Genomic DNA, 10,209 nt, shown 5'->3' with positions numbered 1-10,209 from the left:
GGCCATGGGTGGTTAGCACTGCCGATGCCCAACTACAGAGCAAGGGTTTCTGTATAACTGCATCTCTTCCCAGCAAGGGAAGCTCAGTTTCTGGGACTATGCTGTGTTAGTCTCAGACTGTCCTGCTTCTTCATCTGCTTTCTCTGCCTTACACAGAGTTATCCTTTCTCTTCTCATTTCTTTTTCTGCCAGTCAGTGAATGTCACCTCTAGAGGTGGGCCTGTGCAAACCTCATGAAGTTCAACAAGGCCAAGTGCAAGGTCCTGCACCTGGGTCATGGCAATCCCAGGCACAAAGGCAGGCTGGGCGGAGAATGGCTTGAGAGCAGCCCTGAGGAGAAGGACTTGGGGGTGCTGGTGGACGAGAAGCTCAACATGAGCAGGCAATGCGCACTTGCAGCCCGGAAAGCCAACTGCATCCTGGGCTGCATCAAAAGAAGCGTGGCCAGTAGGTCGAGGGAGGTGATTCTGCCGCTCTACTCCACTCTGGTGAGACCCCACCTGGAGTACTGTGTCCAGCTCTGGAGCCCTCAGCACAAGAAGGACATGGACCTGTTGGAACGGGTCCAGTGGAGGGCCACAAAGATGATCAGAGGGCTGGAACACCTATGCTATGAGGACAGGCTGAGAGAGTCGGGGTTGTTCAGCCTGGAGAAGAGAAGGCTCCGAGGAGACCTTATAGCAGCTTCAAGTACCTAAAGGGGGCCTACAGGAAGGACGGGGGGGACTCTTTATCAGGGAATGTTACAATAGGACATGGGGCAATGACCTCAAATTGAAAGAGGGTAGATTTAGACTGGATATCGTGAAAAAATTCTTTATTGTTAAGGGTAGTGAGGCACTGGAACAGGTTGCCCAGGGAAGCTGTCAATGCTCCATCCCTGGAGGTGTTCAAGGCCAGGCTGGATGGGGCTTTGAGCAGCCTGGTCTAGTGGGAGGTGTCCCTGTCCACGGCAGGGGGGTTGGAACTAGATGATCTTTAAAGTCCCTTCCAACCCGAACCATTCTGTGATTCTGTGATAATGGCAGTATTCTATAGCCAGAGTAGGATTCCTGCTTTGCACTAGCGACATGGTGGCCAGCTCCAGCTCAGCTTGTCACTCGTAAGGTCTTGCTCCCTTGACCTAGTTACATGTTATGAAAGAACTGCTTCATGCCCTCTGCGTATGAGCTTTTCCATTAGGTTGCTCAGCTGCCACAATCAGGACCTGCCTTTAAGGTAATGACCTGGTCACAGACTCTAGCATTGCAATGATTAATTTTACTGAACAAAGGTGTTTATACCCAGCTATCATTATCATTCTGCTTGCTTAGGTCTTGGGAACCTCTTTAGGCTGTTGGCCTGATGCACTCCAGGAGGGGTTATAGCACTGGTTTGCTCAGGACTTTGAGACAGCTAATGGATATTAATGGCTAGCCTCATTGTTGTATAATTGCAGAATATGGCGAGGCTGTTATACTCAAGTAGTTTTGGCCACTTCTCCTTCTTTCACAGCAGCCAAAATCTTGTACCTGAACTGTTTTGCCTAACAAAACTGTGGTCTTTCTGGCCATTTTTCATTTGCTGCTTCCACTACTATGAATTCTTGGCAATGAACCGTAGTGTAACAAGAGTTATGATATGGAGTTTAATGACAGAGTATGGAAGAGGTTTTAACTTTATTAACTCTTAGCCACCAAAGTGGAATGGTGTTATATTTGGATTTTTTATTCTTTTGATGTTTCTAGAAGTCCCACTGAAACACTGCTGACTAAAGTTCAGTCACTCATAAAACTTTATAGATCACTAAAATTTCTATTTATCCAGCTCTGAGGGAGATGTAGGTTACACTATTTTAGATGTTACTAACTTTTATTCCTTAAGGACCAATAAAAATCAGGCCCGAATTAAATCCCAGAGATTTAGTTTAGAGGTTAATTTTTCCAGTGGACAGCCTGGAAAATTAAATTTTGTCCCAAAGAAATCACATTCATTTATGTTTAATTTCATGTCCCTGCATGCAGAACATGGATCAAAAGTCAAGTAGACAGGAACCCTTGCGGCTTTGGTAAGTTCGTTCCCCATCCCTTACAGGAGGTGATACTTTTTAGTCTAAAATGCTAAGTTTAGTTCACTTCCCATTTCACTGGGCCTTGTGCCCTGACTGCTCACAGTGAGCACACACAAGCTTACTCTGCTCCCATTCTGGATGAACCAAGTCCCTGAAAATCAAAACCTTTGAAATTTCTGGGTTATGAGTATTGTTTGACTATACGTGCAAACTGTGTTGTGCTGTTATGGCAAAAAGACCTGTCATGTGTCTTGAGGGTTCTTTGGACAACCCAACCAAGGTTTTTCAGCAGCACGTCCTGAGGATGAAAATCTGCCTCACAGGGATCCGTCATAAGACAGTGAATTGAAGAACTGAATCATTGCGACGTCTCTTCCACTATGTTGTGGCTATTTGCCTTTTTTGCTCCTTATCCATAATTATACATCTGTTCGCTTGCTGCTGTTTCCCAGTACTGCTCCAGTATACTGGCTTCCATATCTATGCAGACCTGCCCCAGGGTAGCACTTAAGCACATGCGTGACCTTCAGCATGTGAACTGCCTCAGGAGACTTTAGCTTGTGCTTAACTGTAATGAGTTTTTCTGATCAGGGTATTTAAATATTGAAGTGCTGGCAAATATTCAGATAGGAGCATCAGGTAATTTTCTTCAGGCTCCCTTCGACCCAGTAGAAGTTTTGCAGGGTAGTTATTTTTAGGTGCCGTTTGTACGTAAAGCTGAAAAGCAACAATGCTTTTCCCATGCTAAATCGTCTTCCTGGTCAGTGTGCTCCTTTGCTGTTTCAGGCTTCAGTGATGACTAAAATCATAGAGAAATCTTCAGCTACTCTGAGGTCAAAAAGATCTCCACTGGCATCTCTAACATTTTAACATGCCCTGTTGCTGCTGCTCTTCTCTGTAGAAAGTTTTTAAAAGCTTTGCATAGTAAATGCGTGATTCACATGCAGTCCATAACTCACCAGTTTCAAAGGATCTGCTTTTCTGTCCAAGAGCTGCATAAATACATCATGTTTTTCCTATTTTATAGGATTACTTTAGAACAAACACATTGTGTTATGATCGGTAATTAAATCAATAAATCTCTGAAACAATTCACAGCTTTCTGATTTATTTGAATGGTCAGTGCAACATCTCATGTTCACATTGTGCTCTTTGAAAATTATAAATGGCTATGTTGACAAGTTAATTTTTTCCATGCCATCTCTTTCTCACTTCCTAATGAGACTGAAGACTGCATATAGCTCAACTATTTTTCATAATGTACTTTCTGGAGCACTTAGCACTTATGTTTTATATCAACTTTTATTTCCAGTAATGAATTAGCACTTCAGCCCAGAAACCCCTCTGACAAGAGCCTAAATGTACATGTATTTTCCCAGGTTTCACAAAGAACACATGCAAATACACACACAATGTACACGTGTGTTCGTCAAGGAGAGGAAGGAGGGCGTATCAAAACATTTGGATCTTCAGTTCAGACAAGCATGCAGAAGTTTGGATGTTTGTTCAAAGTCTATCCAAATGTATCTGAATCTTTTGGCTCCAGAAACCAATCGGAAATCTTGCAAGGTCAAACTTTCTCATGAGATTACCTCTAATACCTCTTCAGTTTCAGTCTGGCCAGTAAAAATACCACAAAATACTCTCTTGTCCACTTCTTCTCCCCGCTGCAAATGGAAAAGATGAGGAATGTGAAAATTAAGCAATTAATCAAATTTTTTCCAACCCTCAGGAAAAGGCTTGGTTCAGTTCAAGTTTTTTTCGCAAGGTTTCAGGTTTGCTCTTGTTTTATGCAAACTTGTTCACGGAGCCCAAGTCCGTATGAGAATTGCACTCGTTCTCGTGGTCAGAACTGCTCCTGTAAACTTTAATGGACTTAATAACAGGTCCATAGTCTCTCAGTCTCAGAGTACAGTGTTTACTAGGGTTTCTATCCTTACTTGAAACCACATTCCCACTTTATTCCCACTTCCTGCTATTATGGGGTACTTTTTTCAACAACTCTCCTCATAAGTAAAGAAAGCACTGCTCTATAAATCTATTTTAACTGTGCAGAGGCCTACCCAAACCTATACATCGCACAAATTATACTGGGCTAATGTGGGATTTAATGCGATGCAGAGGTATTATTGTGCAGGAATTTTGCATCTCAATGTACCATGCGTGGTTTTTCCCCAGTGATGATTCCCTGAAACATTATCCTCTGCTGAGAAGACATTCCAAGAACACTTTTGCCCTCATCCTGATCCTGCAAAGATCTTCTTCAGAATAGGTGACTTCCTGAAATTCTTTTCATTTCCTAAAGCCTAGGTCTCATGCAGATAATGAAAAGTTTTAGATTATTTATCAAACAACATTTCATAAAATCACTGAACTGTTACCTCAAACTTGCCTGTAAACAAACCACACTGTTTGTAATAAACAGAATAAAATAAAATATATATTATCATGCAAATACCATTCACTGCTTGTATCTGAGGAAGGTTTTGAATAGCTTCTGATTATCACAGAGTAAGTGGTAGCCCCAAATGGAAAGATTCCAGATGGAAATTCCGCTTTCTCCTTCTTCATTATCCTTTACACTGGTAAGTCAAATGTCAAGGAAATTATTGCAAAATTAAGTTTTTGCCAAAATGCTCTGTAACCAAAATAGAATAAACACACTCTTTTTGACCACTTCACAAGAAAGGAAATTAGAGGCATGAAATTGCACAACTTATATTACTGGATTATTTGTTTTTTCTCTGTAAAGGAGTTCATGATATGATAGATGAAAGGTCTGAAATAGCTAAAGAAAAAATAATACAGTTGCAAGTACAGATTTATATTTTTTCTTTGCTTCAACAAATGTGAGAATGCCAAGTTTTCATTTCTGAAGGTGTCCATGTAGCAGTATGTAAAACATAACTAGTTTTTCTTTTAAATTTTAATGCCATCTCTGTTTAATTTCCCACTTGGACGAAAAGGGAATTATAAAGGGTTGTACGTTTGCCAGTCATCTTGCTTTGTTCTGAACACCATTGTTAACTTTGGAGTTTGATGATTCAGTTCTTTATAGTCCTCTATACATCTCATAGACAAACATACACACGCTGTAACAAAGAAAGAAATAAAAAGGACTTATCCCAACAAGAAGCCTTCACTTTTCCAAGAGGTCAATGAAACAGAAGGTGTTTTGGACACTCATGATGCAATTAAAATGACTCATTGTATTGAAGTCATTGGCTGGCATGAGGCAAATAACTTTACTGTGATTAGTCCCACTTGCATTTCATTTCAGCTCCCGAATTTCAGCTGCACTGAATTATTCCTCGTTAGACAAGGGAATAAAGTTATGGAAAAAAAAAAGGAAGGATAATGTTATTTCAGCAGTCTAGAGACATGTCCATCATTTGTTTTAAAAGTTACATAGATACGTTTATTCGACATTTTCAAAGGCTTGAGTTTATTTCTTAATGCCGTGCTTACTTGTCTTCAGCATTTTTCCTCTGTTCCCAAATTACCACTAAATGGCAATATTCAGTGAGACTTAAATTGAAGTCAGAAAGACCAATGAGACCACTAAAATGTGTGCTCCACATACAAAACAATTCAAGCTTACTCCTTCATGTTCCACATTTAATGGGGTGGATTTTAGATATTTTGGACTATGTTTATGCTAGTGAAAAGGTTACAGTCAGGACATTGTGTGAATGATTTCCCAGGAATCTCTGTTAAAATATAATTGTTAAAACACTTTCCAGTTTTGACAAGAGACAATTAATACTCTCCTAGATAAGGTACAATACAGGGGTTAGCAAAGGGCAGAGACTTTTCCCAGGAGCAGCATGGACAAGGTTGTCCTCTTCTGAGAAGGAAACGCATTTAGAAATCACAAGGTCTGCCATGGCACTTGTCCCTGAGATTGAGATCTGTCCCATTTTCTCTACTATAGGGATCAACTGTCCATATGCAGGGCCAGGAGCCAATGTGTCTGCTGGGGATGCAATGGTCAATGCAGCTGAAGATGGAACTTGGGTGAGTTGCCATGAAGAAAGGCAGATCTTGAACAACTGCATTCTTCACCAAGATATATCTGAATTGGACGTGTTTGGAAGAGTAATCGCAGGTCCTTTACATGTCATTTGTTTGACAGATGAGCTACATATCTTTCCTCATGCACAAGAAAACAAATTCAGTCATATCAGATGACTCTTGAACTGATGGAAATAGGATTTCTCGCATATGAAAAATAAATTTGATAGTAGCTTTATACTTAGAACTAAATGTCATCTGCACAGATGAGAATGCAATTACATAAGACAGCAAGTAAGAAGCTGAATTCCTCATGAGATTTTTTTTTTTATCCTGAAGACTGGCATAACCTCTCTGTTATGTTGTGTTAAGCAGTTATAAAATTCTTCTTCCAGTAGTTTGCACATTCCTTGGCCACAACAAAATAATTCTTTTTCTCTCTTTCTTATTTTTCTTTAGGAGAATTTAATCATTATGAGTGCTGCCAGATTTGTAGCACTGGAAAAGGAAGACCTCAGATTTACAGAAGGTAAGCCAGTGAGTGTCAAGAATGGAAATATATTCATGATGTACTTCCACTTTTCAGCTTTACAAGGAAAAATGGTCTCTGTGACATTCTGTTTTTCACACTTTCTTTGTTAAGAGCTCCTACTATGCTCTAAATGCACCTTTCTATGTGTATGAGTGTGTGACAGAGTAGATGATGTAACCTTTATGTACCCTTTTCATAGGGTTTCCTTTTCTTTCTTCAGTCAGAATGAGGAAAGAGTAGAGGAGGTGTCTCCCAAAACCAATGGCTCTCCCTGTACCTGGTGTTCAGGAGGTTGCACCAAAATCAAAAGCTTGCAGGTAGAGAAATCATGGGAATTCAACATTGGTTCCTGGGTCAGCTTGCAGGCAGGCCTTCTGCCACCAGAAGACATCCTGTCTTTTCTTCCCTGGAACTTCCCTTCCTAGGAACCTGTACCACAAAGGTGGGAGGCAACTCTATGACCCGTGACAATCTCAGCATCCATCGGCTACTAAGGGTTTAAACGATGGCCAAGATGGATCAACTACCAGTCCTTATTTCACGCTCATCTATCCTTAAACCAGGTGCATAGAAGTACAGGCATGAGAGGGTTGGAGCTGGACAGAAAGGACAAGACAGCAGAGAAGACACACTTGTCTCTGTACCTGCAGTACAGCATGCATGGCAACCTGGATATTACACTGGGAACCATACCGGATTGCATCAGGAATGCTGAAATTTCCATGATGGGAACAAAATACGCAAATTTAGGAACTGGACTAAAGCCAGTTACATATTTCATGGGGTAATGTCAATGATAAATTACTAAATTTGGTAACTAGATTTTACAGAAGTATGAATCTTGTATGTGTCCAGAAGAGAAGATTTAAAGTGAAATGAGATACACTGTGGTAGGAAAGAATTCCAAATGGCTGCCACTAGTAAAAACACAGTTCGAATCTGTTGTCTAAGCAGAAACATGCCGTTTGCCAGGGTATAAATAGAGTTGGTGAAGTTCTGTGTCAACAAAAGGGCAAAAATGGTTTAAGGTAAGTTAATAGAAAGGCCATAGTTCAGTGCCAATCATTTCAAATCAGCCTCTTCTGACTGCATATCAAATATATGCAGACTGCTCTGGTTTCAAGCTTACTGGTTTGGGATTTTCCAGTGCTCTGTGCTGCTTGATCAGGAACACATGAGACCATAGAAGTGTCAAAGGATATCATTGGCAATATCCCAGTAGCAAATCTTTCCTCTTTTCTTGCACGGTCCATTTAATTGAACACTCATATCAGTGGCAGATTCATTGCAAAACACATTTTTCATTTTTATGCCCTTTTTATGAAAGCTGTAAAGTTATATGCTTAAAAGACTTTGGCTAAAAAGATTATGTGAAAACGGATAACATTTACTTTTCCTAAGCTTGGGGTGGAGTAAGCGGTTCACATTGTGAATATCCCTGAATATGATGCATTTTTATTAACATTTCTATTTACAAGCTATTACCAGATGTTTGATTTAAAAAGCATTTTTGAAACATTAAATTCAAAATACCTGCTATCCTTATGCATCTGAGGGGGTCCAACTATTCATAGAAGATACGTCTGGGAATACTGTAAAAAGGCTGGCCGATGAGCTGTTTTTCCTTGTTTTTACCTTTCTATGCCAACCTAAGAATATCTTAAGTATGTTACAGAAGCTTTCTGCCCACCAATGGGTGTTCAGAATTCTGGCACTATCTGAAATGGCCCAAGCTGACAAAAAAATCAGGGCCAGACCTGAGTCCCCATTTTTTATGGAAGAAAAATTCCCATTGACGTCAATGGGAGTTTTGCCTGACTACAAAATAAAGAAATTGGCCCCAAATGATATCTCCAAAGGGGGCTTTGCTCACGGCACACAGCTGTATCTCATGAGCCAGATCTCCAGGATTCCATTATTCTTCTCCTGTCCGTTAGTAAACTTACTAAGCGAGCCAAAGTAAGAATAATACCTCTGCTCTGGGAAGTGAGGTTAAAATGTGCGCCGCACGTTCTGCATGTACACGGACAGCTTACAGTCATGTCATTGTTCTCAGAAGGAAAGCTATAGTAACAGGCCACCATGCTTGCTACAGTAAAACAAAGGGAATTCACAACAGGGTCATCAAAGAGATATAGCACCATAAAAGTTAGCAATGAAAGGACCTCTGGTTACGTCCAAAAAGACTTACGCCCCTGAAAAGGGTTTGTTTTGGGTTTTTTTCAAATCAGTTCATTTTATCGAGTGACTTCTTGATATAATATACAGGAAGAGTTCTCTGAAAGTAAAGATCAAGAGCCCAGGACTCCCATCCTTCAGGAAATTGTCCAGATCTCCCTCTTTTTCTCTGGCCCAATGAATCTTGGCTCCTTTTTTTTGCATTTACTTTGACAAAATGGACTAAGATCACTTCCGTATGGTCCTCCACAGCCAAGGATTAAGGCATTCTAGTGGGAGATCTGAATTTGTATGTCCTTAATATGAAGAAGGCCTGAATCCAGATTTCCTACACCTCCAGGCTGAAGGCTCACACCATTAGTTTATTATATAGAGGAGGATGGGGAGGGTGCCTTTATGCTCTAGCTTTATAATGAATGTGGCACCCACAGTCAAATTTTGTGAGGAATGCCTTTGTCAGTACATTTTTGAGTAGGCCCTGCTCTACAGATGAAGCCTCTCGATGTGCTTTGGTGAGGAGGTGTCTAAGTTCTGAACCCCAGCTGAGCTTATGCACAACATCTGTCCAAGGCTACCTAGTTTACTGGGGCAGCCTTCTCCCATATGCTCCATTTTTGTCCCTCCCATTCCTGACCTATGCACCAATGCGGAGTACCAAATGGTTCTCAGCAGCAGCCCAACAACAAAATTCACAGAGGGGTCCTTTGTCACCAGTAAAGCCATGAAATCTTGGTCTTTCTGTTGCCACTACACATTGGCAGATAGGATGGGAAGAAAACCAAGTGATTGAGCCCATGTATATATATATACTGTCTGTTTAACAAATTTTGCTCCACAAATGGGAAGTGCTACACCACCATGCAGTGCGGTGACTGTCACATGAGGTTGTCTTTTCCAATACCCCCCTGACACAGATCCTATAATGCAACACAGGTTCTGGACTATGCAATCTGCACACTGGTGTTTCAGTGAGCAAAGCACTGATTGCAGGTTATGGAGAATGCAGCCTGGCTGAGCAATGAGACTGCTGAGTAATAGCCTACATTTTTCTTTCTGATCTTCACTTCTTCTGGCATCACCAGTTAGAATACTATTAAAATAAAATTATGTGTGAAAAGTATGAAAGGAATGGAAAGGCAAGAATTCTTTTCAAAGGTCATTGAAAATTCACCTTGAAAATGCGGGGGCTTAAATATGTGCGCATCCGAAATAGCTGATCACTGTGAGTCAGAAATCCTGTAAGGAGCAGAACCTTAGCAATCCCTATTTATGTCCCTTTACTGTCTGAAGTGGTCAGTGTTGATATTTGCTGGACTGTTCTCAAGTTGTATGTGATAAAGGTGCAACATGCTCGCTGCACGGTCCATCCACATGCCAGTCAGCTATCTGGGAGCTAGCACTTTGAAGGCCTTTGACTCTCCTTTTTTGTGATCCA

The 10,209-nt window shown here is 40.9% G+C and overlaps 1 long non-coding RNA gene across 1 annotated transcript in view; it reads right to left on the bottom strand.

Moving 5' to 3' along the window:
* Nucleotides 1-3,161: 3,161 nt before the first annotated feature.
* Nucleotides 3,162-10,209, bottom strand: part of LOC134510088 (uncharacterized) — a 57,640-nt gene continuing 50,592 nt past the window's right edge. The window contains exon 5 of the long non-coding RNA XR_010069498.1: nt 3,162-3,717. This is a non-coding gene — a long non-coding RNA (uncharacterized LOC134510088). The remainder of the gene's footprint in view (nt 3,718-10,209) is intronic.

This window comes from Chroicocephalus ridibundus, chromosome 1 (assembly GCF_963924245.1).
Source record: "Chroicocephalus ridibundus chromosome 1, bChrRid1.1, whole genome shotgun sequence".
Taxonomy (NCBI): Eukaryota; Metazoa; Chordata; class Aves; order Charadriiformes; family Laridae; genus Chroicocephalus; species Chroicocephalus ridibundus.
Note: the sequence above shows the minus strand (reverse complement) of the source record. Positions and strands in the feature narration are given on the sequence as shown.